This window comes from Tupaia chinensis, unplaced genomic scaffold, assembly GCF_000334495.1.
Source record: "Tupaia chinensis unplaced genomic scaffold, TupChi_1.0 Scaffold000117_2, whole genome shotgun sequence".
NCBI classification, from domain to species: domain Eukaryota; kingdom Metazoa; phylum Chordata; class Mammalia; order Scandentia; family Tupaiidae; genus Tupaia; species Tupaia belangeri.
Genome location: NW_006159583.1, coordinates 287,868 through 298,830, shown reverse-complemented (window position 1 = coordinate 298,830; position 10,963 = coordinate 287,868).

Sequence of the window (10,963 nt, the reverse complement as noted above, 5' to 3'; positions counted from 1 at the left end):
CTTGAAGGACATCCTATGTCCCTGGATCAGAAGAATTAATATAATCAAAATGAAAATTCTACCCAAATTAATCTACATATTTACAATCTACAATCCCAATCAAAATACCAGAGACATTATTCACAGATATAGAAAAGACAATCATACAATTTGTCTGGAATCATAAAAGACCTTGCAGTGCCAAAAAAATCCTGCACAAGAAAAGTGGACATCATCTCACTCCCTGACCCAAAAATATACTACAAAGCTGTGATAATCAAAACAGCATAGTATTGGCAAACAAACAGGTTGACCAATGGAACAAAATAGAGATCCCAGAAATAAACCTCCAAATATACAGCCAATTGATTTTTGACAAAGGGTACCAGTCAATTCAGTGGGAAAAGGAAAACCTCTTTAGCAAATTGTGCTGGAAAAACTAGATATCCACCTGCAGAAAGATAAATTTGAACCCCTACCTCTCATCATTGACAAAAATCAACTCAAAGTAAATCAAAGATCTAAACCTAAGACCTCAAACTATAAAACTGCTGCTGGAAAACACTGGGTAAACTTTGGGACACATTAGGGTAGGCAATGACTTCTTAAATGAGACCCCAAAACACAGTCAATAACCCCAAAAATAGACAAGTTGGATTGCATCAGATTATGAAGTTTCTGCATGGCAAAAGACACAGTAATTAGTGTGAATCAACAGCCCTCAGAATGGGAAAATATTTGTATAAACTATGCATCATATAAGGGACTAATAACCAGAATACACAGAGAACTTAAGCAGCTTTCCCGAAAAAAGATGATCAACTCTATTCAATCATGGGAGAATGAACTGAAAAAAACCACTCCCTAAGGAAGACATATGAATAGCCAAAAGGCATATGAAAAAAATGCTCAACATCCCTCATTATAAGGGAGATGCAGATCAAAATCACAATAAGATATCACCTAACCCCAGTCAGAACGACTAAGATTAAAAAAAAAAAAATGATAAGCACTGGTGGGGGTGTGGTGAAAGGGGAACTCTCCTATGCTGCTTGTGGAAATATAAATTGGTCCATTCACTATGGAGAATAATATAGAGATTCCTCAAAGATCTACAAATGAAACTACCATCTGATCCATCAATCTCACTCCTTGGTATCTACCTAAAGAAGAATTCTTAGTTGGAAAAGTGCTTGCATATAGATGTTTATTGCAGCATTATTCATAATTGCTAAGACATGGAACCAACCCAAATGTCCATGAACAGATGAATGGATTGAAAAATGGTGCACATGTATTCTATGGAATACTACTCAGTCATTAAAAAAAATAATAAAATTAAAAAACAAGATCCTGACTTTTGACAGAAAGTGGATGAATAAGGAAGATTTACTGCTGAGTGAAGTAAGCCAGGCTATGAAGGAGAGACATTGTATGTCTCTACTTAACATATACCGAGTGTCCGCACTCTATAGTTGAAACTGAATGACCAGAGGATATAGAAACATAGAAAATGGTTATAAATAACAGATAGTGTGGGAAGAGGGTGGAAGAAGAAGGAGAGTCTGAGGAAGGACATGAAGCAGAACAATAGGGAGGCAAGGCATTTGTGGGACAAAGAAATGGGTTATTATCTGTTGAAGATAATGTGTATGGTATTCTCAGCTGGACTGGTGAGAAATGTATACATGTTGGAATATTCACTTTGTAAGCTAAGTGACATATGAGATTGAATGTATAAAAGAAATTGAAATAAAAAATATATAAAACAAAACAAAAAAAGAGTTGAGCACTATTTAAAACTGTCCATTTTTACAATTATTGTTTTATGTAGACACATTTTCATCTGAAAGCTCACTTATGTAATTACGTTATGGTTCTTATCTTGTTGTTATGTGATAGTTATTTTAGTATCTGACTAATTCTCTACAAGCATGAAATTTATTATATTCATCTTTTGGCTCCTGTACTCCATAATACTCTTCTTGGAGAACAGTAGGTATTCAATAAATATTTATCTTGAATTTGGTTTATGGGGAAAAAAATTATGTCAGCATCACTTAGAGTGACACTAGTTGGTTTAACAAATAAATTTCTAAATTATAATGGCTAAATTTTGTATGACTTTTATTATTTAGCACTCACCTAACATATCAGAATATGTTCCTAAATGTTAGGGGCTTTCCTCCTTTCTCTTTGAGGGACATAGGATCCTTCCATCTGTGGTTTCACTATTGTCATTGTCTCTCCATTGTCTGCCTCTGTGAAATAAAAAGACTTTGTGGGGATTAAAGGAGGCACAACTTCTTTCTCAATGTGTAGGACCCAAAGTTATAAGCATTCTATCTCATATACCATTTATGCAAACAGATGACCACCAAGATGTGGGTGGTAGAGAGAGTGACTTGGTGGGGAAATGTGGATAAGTTTGTTCTTATATATATCACTGACAGGAGGAGCATAAAACATAGTGATCTGCCAGACATCTTTGTCACATTGTCAGATATAACAGTTACATTTTATTTTTGGATGACATAAACTATCTCATATCCTTGGACTGAATGGAGAGTTAGGATTATTTCACTCGAGACTGAGAAATGACAGGTGTCTAAATTGGATAAGGTCCACTCTTATTGAAATCTAGCACTAGATTTGCTGTGGATTTTTGGGTTCCCTCCAAAGTATAAATGGGAAACTGCAGTACAAGAAAATGAAGTATATAGCTATCTAGCATCATCTAGTGGTTCATAGCCTGATTGCATTCAGATTCCAGGTAAAGAGCCAACTGCCTGGACAGATGTTTTGAATTAAATGAAGATATAGGGAAAGTAATAGATGGACAACCATTAATTACAATTAGTGCAACTGGTGCAGCAGTAACAAAACTGGACCTTTGTGGGAAGGTCTTTAGTTTGCATCCTGGTATCTCCCTCTACTCCCTGTGCACACAAGAACATTCTAGCTACTTAAAAGAGTTATAAGAATATGGTGAAGTCATAAGATGGTGTGGTGGTTAAGGCATTGGACCCTCACATGGCTGATGACAGTTCAAGTCCTGGAACTGGTGACTTGAGAATCACACCAGGCACATGTGAGTGTATGCCCAGAATCCCAGGAGGAGAATGAGGGAGAAGGCATTGTGGCATGGCCATCCCCTCGGAGGGTGATGTCTAGCTTTCCTTCTCACTGTCTCTCTCTTCTCTGGCAAACACACAAACCCTTTGACAAAAATCTTAAAAAAAAAAAAAGAGTTATGAGAACATGGTAAGATCAGGGAATTTCACATCATGGGTCTATTTCTACTCTGTTCCGTCAATTAGTTCCTGTGAATTATGCAGAAGTTATCTATAAATCAAACTTAATTATTTTCTCTCAGTCGACTGGTCCTATGAAATTGCTGATGAAGCCAGAAGTCAGGCATGAGACAGAGAAAACAGAAGTACCAATGACAACAATGTTTCTCAAAAGGAAAGTCAGTACCTGCATAGCACGATAATACTTTAAAACAAAACCCCAAGAGCCTGGACTGTGATTCAAATGCAGGGGTCTGCCAAAGGCTCCATCTGATATCCCTACCTTCCTCTGTTACATGGCTGATGACAGTTCAAGTCCTGGAACTGGTGACTTGAGAATCACACCAGGCACATGTGAGTGTATGCCCAGAATCCCAGGAGGAGAATGAGGGAGAAGGCATTGTGGCATGGCCATCCCCTCGGAGGGTGATGTCTAGCTTTCCTTCTCACTGTCTCTCTCTTCTCTGGCAAACACACAAACCCTTTGACAAAAATCTTAAAAAAAAAAAAAGAGTTATGAGAACATGGTAAGATCAGGGAATTTCACATCATGGGTCTATTTCTACTCTGTTCCGTCAATTAGTTCCTGTGAATTATGCAGAAGTTATCTATAAATCAAACTTAATTATTTTCTCTCAGTCGACTGGTCCTATGAAATTGCTGATGAAGCCAGAAGTCAGGCATGAGACAGAGAAAACAGAAGTACCAATGACAACAATGTTTCTCAAAAGGAAAGTCAGTACCTGCATAGCACGATAATACTTTAAAACAAAACCCCAAGAGCCTGGACTGTGATTCAAATGCAGGGGTCTGCCAAAGGCTCCATCTGATATCCCTACCTTCCTCTGTTACTTCAAATACCATTGCATTCAGCTGGGTCATAAGATTCAAGTGACAGAACAGATTGCATGGCATCTTCACTTGTGACAGAGTATTCTGTTGTTCTAGGCCCCACTGAAGTTAGCAGCTTTTGTGGTCACTTCATAAAAGGTTCCTGGTAGCATGCCCAGTGAGGTACACATTGCCTCCAAATCTAGAGGCCCACCTGGGCAATGGGTCTTTTTCTTAGTTGTAGTGGGGAAATCCAGAATGAAATGCAGACTGTGACAAATGGTATCAAATGGGTTATGAGTGTGTTATGAATTCACACCTCACAAATGATGGTGGCTGTGGACCCAAGTAATTTTATGAAATCGTCTGGATGCCATGAGATTAAAACAACTGGATATATGCAGTCAATCAAACTTGTTTGCTTTCTATAGAATACAGGGTAGCAATTCTGAAAATACATTGCTTGTATGCTAAGTTGAACAAGACAGCTCCATTAGCAGATAATAAGAGACAGGAGTATCATCATCAGAAATAGAAGATACAAGTACAGGAGTGTGGCGAGGCGAGAGGACTGACATGAACCATGTGGTGCTGGCTTAAAGTCAGAGAGATCGTTATAAACTCGTGCTTACCATGTACACATGTTGAAAGAGAAATAAATGTAGATTTCTGTGTATAAATGGGTTAGCGTACATATATATGGAAAATAAAAAGCAGAATGACAAAATGGGAAAAAATAACTGCAAAGGTAAAGAATATCACTTTAATTTGAGAGAATCTTAAAAATCAAATGAAAAATGTAAAAGACAAAAATTACACAAAAGGGGCTTAGCATGGTAGTTAAGGTGGTTGGATCCCACATGGCCAACTGCAGTTTGAGTCCCAGACTCCGCAGCTTCAGTTGTGTGTGTGTGTGTGTGTGTGTGTGTGTGTGTGCATGTGCATGCCAAAATCACAAAAAAGAGGGATAAATGGACAAAAAGGGATTGCAGCATGACCATTTTTTATGGGGGTTGTTCTCTCCCTTTCCTTCTTTCTGTTTCTGGCAAATACATGTGACCTATGGTAAATTTAAAAAGAAAAAAAGGTAAAAGATATGAAAAGGAAGTTTGTGAAACAGACATTCAAATGTCACTTAATTTTTTTTTTTTAAATCTCAACATTCATGGAAAGAAAATTAACAGCAGGCCTGTGTCTCATCCCTAAGCAGATTGTACTGGATAGTGAGTGACTTAGACCAGATCTCGTTATGCGTATGTCAATAACCTGTAACAGATCTCCTTATAAACAAGCTGATGGCAGAATAATAACAGAAATTCACTCTACAAAAATGCTTCTTGTCAGATAGCTTATACCAGGCCTGTTTAAGATCACTTATTAAAAAATAAACAGATTTTATATATACATGGGAAAAATCTGGGAATGAAAATTAATCATGTAAGGATTTTTAAAATCTGTTTAAGTAACAAAATTTTAAACTGGGGAGCCCCAAAACAGAAATTGCTGCCTTTGAGAACAAAGTATTGGCGTACTTTGTTCCAACCTTGCCTGTTAATCCAGATTCAAAATGCATATTACTGTAAGAGAAAAAGACAATTAAGATGCAGAGTCTGAACATTTCTAACCCTCTAAAAATAAATTCTCTCTATGTCTGCTTCTTGCTTGTATCTTAAATCATTAGTTAAGATTGGTGCTGGGAAAATTTTATGATTCATGTGAATTTGCTTTGACAGTTATATTCTTTGTGCTAATATATTCATGATAAGAAAAAATGCAAATGAATACTGAGACACCATGTCTCCATTCTGGATTTAGCAAAAACCTGAACAACTTAAAGCCTTCATGACTGGTGACAGGGCAAAATATTACAACCCTTACAGGAAAGTTTAACCATAGATAGATAGATAGATATATACATAAATATGAAAAACATCACATGTTCTCACATTAAAAAAATTTTGTCTCTTTGCAATAATTACAGATTCATAGAAAGATACAAAGAAATGTACAGGGAGGGTCCAAGCAACCTTTCACCTAAACTCCCCCCAATGTCAACAAGGTTAATCAGGCTATTAATACTGGCTCACTACCAAAATCAGGATGATTAATTGTACCATCACAAGACTCCCTCACCCTATCTCTTTATATCCATACTCATGCTATCCCTTACCTGCCATGACTCCTGGCAATAATTAATCTGTACATGGCAATACTGCTGTTTCACAATTATTCTCTAAATGGGATCGTGCAGTCTGTTTCCTTTCAGGATTGGCTTCTTTTTTCATTCAGAATAGTTTCCTTGAGAAAACTGCATGTATTAATAGCTACTGCAATGTACCCATCATTTTTATCATCAGAGAAAGATGATGCAAGTACAGGAGTGTGGTGAGGTGAAAAGGCTAAAATGAAACCTGTGATGCATGTCTCAGTAGTTACTGCATGCATTAGTAGTTCATTTCTTTTTAACATTTTTTTAATCATTCACCATAGAGCATGTGGACATGCATGAGAGAAAGACACAGAAAGAGAGAGAGAGAGAGACGAGCACCTTCCAAAGGGTCTGTTCATGCCTTTCCTCTGGTCCTCCAGTATGTCAGATTCTAGGTTCTCAGGCACATGCTCAGTGTGTTTCAGGCTGAGTGGGCTGGGAATCTGAACCCTAATTGCCATGTGGAATCCAGCTTTCCTGATCAACTTATTGGTGTACTACAAAGTCAATTCTAATTGTTTGTTTCTTTCTATTGCTGAGTACCACAGCTTGTTCATCCCTTCATTCATGGAAGGACTTCTGTGCTTTTGACTATTATAAATAATGGTGCAGTGATTATCTGTGTGTAATTTTCTGTGAGAAAATAAGTTATCATTTCTTTGGGAGGTATGCCTAAGAGCACACTTGCTAGGTCATATGGTAATTTCACTTTCAGTTGTTTCACTTTGTTTTTGTTTTTAGGTAGAAAGATTTTCTTTATTAATGACCCCAAACATATATCTTTAGATACAGGGTTTTGAACTCAAATGCTTATGAGAAAACAGATTAAGCTTCCTTTATCCAGCAATTCATTACAGGTAACATTTTGCAAAGCAAAATAACTTGGAAAAGGGGATAGAAGGGACAAGGAGCAGGCAATGAAAGATGAAAAAAGAGTTAAATTGATCAAGTGAAATTCTTTTTCTTTTCTTTTTTTTTTAATTCTTGGGAACCATGAAGTCCTTGCAAGCATAGCTCATTTCTGCAGGTTATTTTCCACACATGTACAAAATGGAACCAAAATGAAGAATCCCTTAAGAACCTGAAAAGATGCAACATTCAAAGCTACCACTATCCAGTAGCAAGTGTTCCAGCCTTCGGTACCTAGCTGGTTCCTCCTCTTGCTCTCAAGAGTTAGCAGGATGAAAACATCTTCCCTAAGGTAGTCTTCATTTCTTTTTTTCTAGACATTGGTGCAATGACAATGTGGTCGTTGGTATTCATCCAGGAGCTCAAAGAAGGACACAAAGTCAGACACACAGCCTCCCAGGTCCTCTTTAGCCACAGGGAACCTTCTCTGGAGCTGAAAGACACAGATGCTGCTGTGGGTAACATTGGCTACGTCACCTCGGATCTGTTCCTTGGCCACACCAACACCAGGGCTCAAGACCACATCTATCTGATTCACAAACTTGGAGATGAATTCACCACATCAAGTGCTCTAAGGCTCTTGATATTCATACACACACGCGGGCAAAAATGGCATATTTCTGAAGGTGCTGAGCCATGTATGCCCCTATTTTGAAAAAAAAGGTTCCTTTTGAGTTTTAAAAATAACTGCCAAGCGACTCTCTAGAGTGGTTGTACACTCCAGCAATTACAGTGATCTGATTTCTCCACATCTTCACTGGCATTTGTGTTATCACTGATTTTTACTTTAGTCATTCTATTGATAATAGGAATGCAGTGATACCTTACTGTGGTTTGAATTCTTATTTCTTCAGTGGCCAAGAATGTTAAACAGTTTTACATGGGGTTATCAGTATCTTTTCTATGAAATATCTGTTCATGTCTTTTGCCCATTTTCTAATTGGATTACTTATTGTAGAGTTTTGAGAAATCTTTTTAGGTTTTGGATATAGGTCCTTTGTTGGCTTTGTGCTTTGCAAATACTTTGGCAGTCTACAGTTTATTTTTCATTCTCTTAACTGGATCTTTCATAGAACAAAACTTAGGAATTGTGCTTAAGTCCAATATATCAATTTTCTTTTTATGAATTATATCCTTGAAGTCAAGTCAAAAACTCTTTGCCTAGCTCTAAGTTGCAAAGATTTTAACCTTTTCATTTTCTAGAATATTATAGTTTTATATTTTACATTTATATTCCTGATTGACTTTTTGTGTATGGTGTATGGGTTAGATTGATTTTTATTTTTTTTGCCTATGGTATTTAACTGCTCTAGTAAAATTTATTGAAAAACTATTCTTCTCTAAAAAATTGCTTTTGCAACTTTGTCAAAAATTTATTGGGTATATTTGCATGTATATATTTCTGTTTTTTCTATATTGTTTCATTTATTTATGTGTCTATATTTTCAAGAATACCACAGGGCCTTGATTGCTGTGGATATATAGTAGCCAGGAAGAATAATTTCTTCTAGTTTATTCTTCTAGTTCCTAGTTATTCTAGGGTCTTTCACTTTCTCTCTATATGTTACAATAAGATTGTTTATAGATAGAAAAAAATCTTGCTGAGATATGGATAGAAATTGTGTTAAAGTGGTAAATTGAAGGAAAATTGACATTTTTACTATATTGAGTTTTACAAACCATGAAAATGGTAGTTATATTTTTACAAGAATTTGGAGTTTATTTTTTATCAACATTTTGTAATTTTCATCATACAGATCCCTTGCATGCTTTCACTGAAGTATTTAATTTTCTTTAGAGTGATTGTAGATGGTACTATTTTTTAAAATAATTTGTTTCCACCTGTCAGTATAAAGAAATGCAATTAACATTTGCTTGTTCATTTTGTTTCTTGAAGTATTTTCTTGTTGTCCTTCTGTTCTCAATTTCTAGTTTGATTTTATTACGATCAGAGAACATACTATGATTTTAATTATTTCAACTTTCTTAAAGTTTGTCTTACTGTCCAGGATATAGTCTATCTTTATGACTGCCCCATGGGTGTTTGAACAGAATTTATGTTTTATTATTGTTAGACAAAGTTTTCTGTAAATGTCCATTAGATACGGAAGCATTTTTATGATGGTTGTTTCAAAATACTTGGTAGATAGTCCCACTGACTTATTCATCAAATTGTGGTTTGTCTGTCTCTTATTCCTGATGATATTGATTATATTCTTGGCATTTTGGTTGTTAGGCTAGAGACTCTTCACCTGTATAAACCTTCCATTTTACCAGGCTACAGCCCTATTTAGCTTCTTTGTAGATTTTGGCTCCAATGAGTTTAGTTATCTCCACTTTCACAAGGTTATTCTGCTCTGTTAGGTTCTCGTGCTATTGGGGTCCCACTCAAACTCTGCTGGAGTTACCTGCCAGGACAGAAGTCACTTTCTTGACCCACTTTCTGTAACTAAGCAACCTTCTAGATAAGGGTAAGAGTTGCAGGTATGGAAGACAATATCTAGGGCCACTCATGTATTGGGAAAAAAATTAGTCAAATAAACTACTGATCATTCACACAGATAAGTACTAAGTAGTTAGCACAAATAAATAAATAAATACACTGTTTTTTAAAAAGTGACAATGAGAAATACCTCATATAGAAGTGTATATAGTAATTTTCCAGGACAAATTAAGTGAAAAACTTAGGGTGCCAAAAATATATAAGAAACAGTCATAGATATATAGAGATACATCACTATATTTATGAGAAAAACAAAAAATACATAATAGATAATAAAACAGAAACCATTGTATTAGTTGCCCATAATTGTCAGGGAAAAGGGTTGGGAAGACATAGGAGGAGAAGGGATTGTGGCATGACCACCTCCCCACCAAGGGGGTGGTTATTTCTCATTTCTTGCTTTCTGTCTCTCCCTGTCTGGCAAGTGCAAGTGCTCTATATAAAAAATCTATTTAAAAAAAAAAAAGTTGTTTGTAAGGCTGATCTAGGGTTGACCTTGAAGTGGAACAAGCAAGTACTGTACATGGGAAGCCAGCTCCCATATTGCCAACTGTGGTTTGATTCCTGGCCCCAGTAGCTTAACACACTATGTGGGAACCAACAGTTGGCGTAATGGCTATGTCACTGTACTCCCATGTAGTTGACCACAGTTCGAGTCCCAGACCCAGTGGGTCACGCCAGGCTCTTATGCATGCATGCCCAGGATCCCAAGAGGAGAATGGAGGAGAAGGGATTGTGGTGTGGCCAACCCCCTGGGGGGGTGATTTCTTGCTTTCTATCTCTCTGTCTCTCTCTGTCTTTCGGGTGAGCACATATGCCCTATAGCAAAAAAATACTCTCAAAAACAAAAACAAAAACAAAGAAACACAAACTGTGTGTTTGGGCATGTGTACATGCATGCCCCAAATCTTGAGGGGATAGAGAAATAGAGAGGATAATATTGTAGCATGACTGTTGTCCATTGGCAGGGGCTTTCTCTCTTTTTTATCTCTCTGTCTCTGATGAGCACATATACTCTTTAGTGATTAAAAAAATTTTTTAAAGTCTCTCCCACAAGCTATTATGGTTCATGAAGCCATATGAGAAGCTCAGGTACAGTCCCCAGGTTGTCCTGACTGTGCCATGTGTGCCTGTGGTTCTGGCTGCCTGGGAGTCCTGAGAAAGGATCAAGGCATGATGAGACCTTGTCCAGAGTATCTGTCTCCTTTCTTGAAAAGCAAACAGATTAAAACAACAACA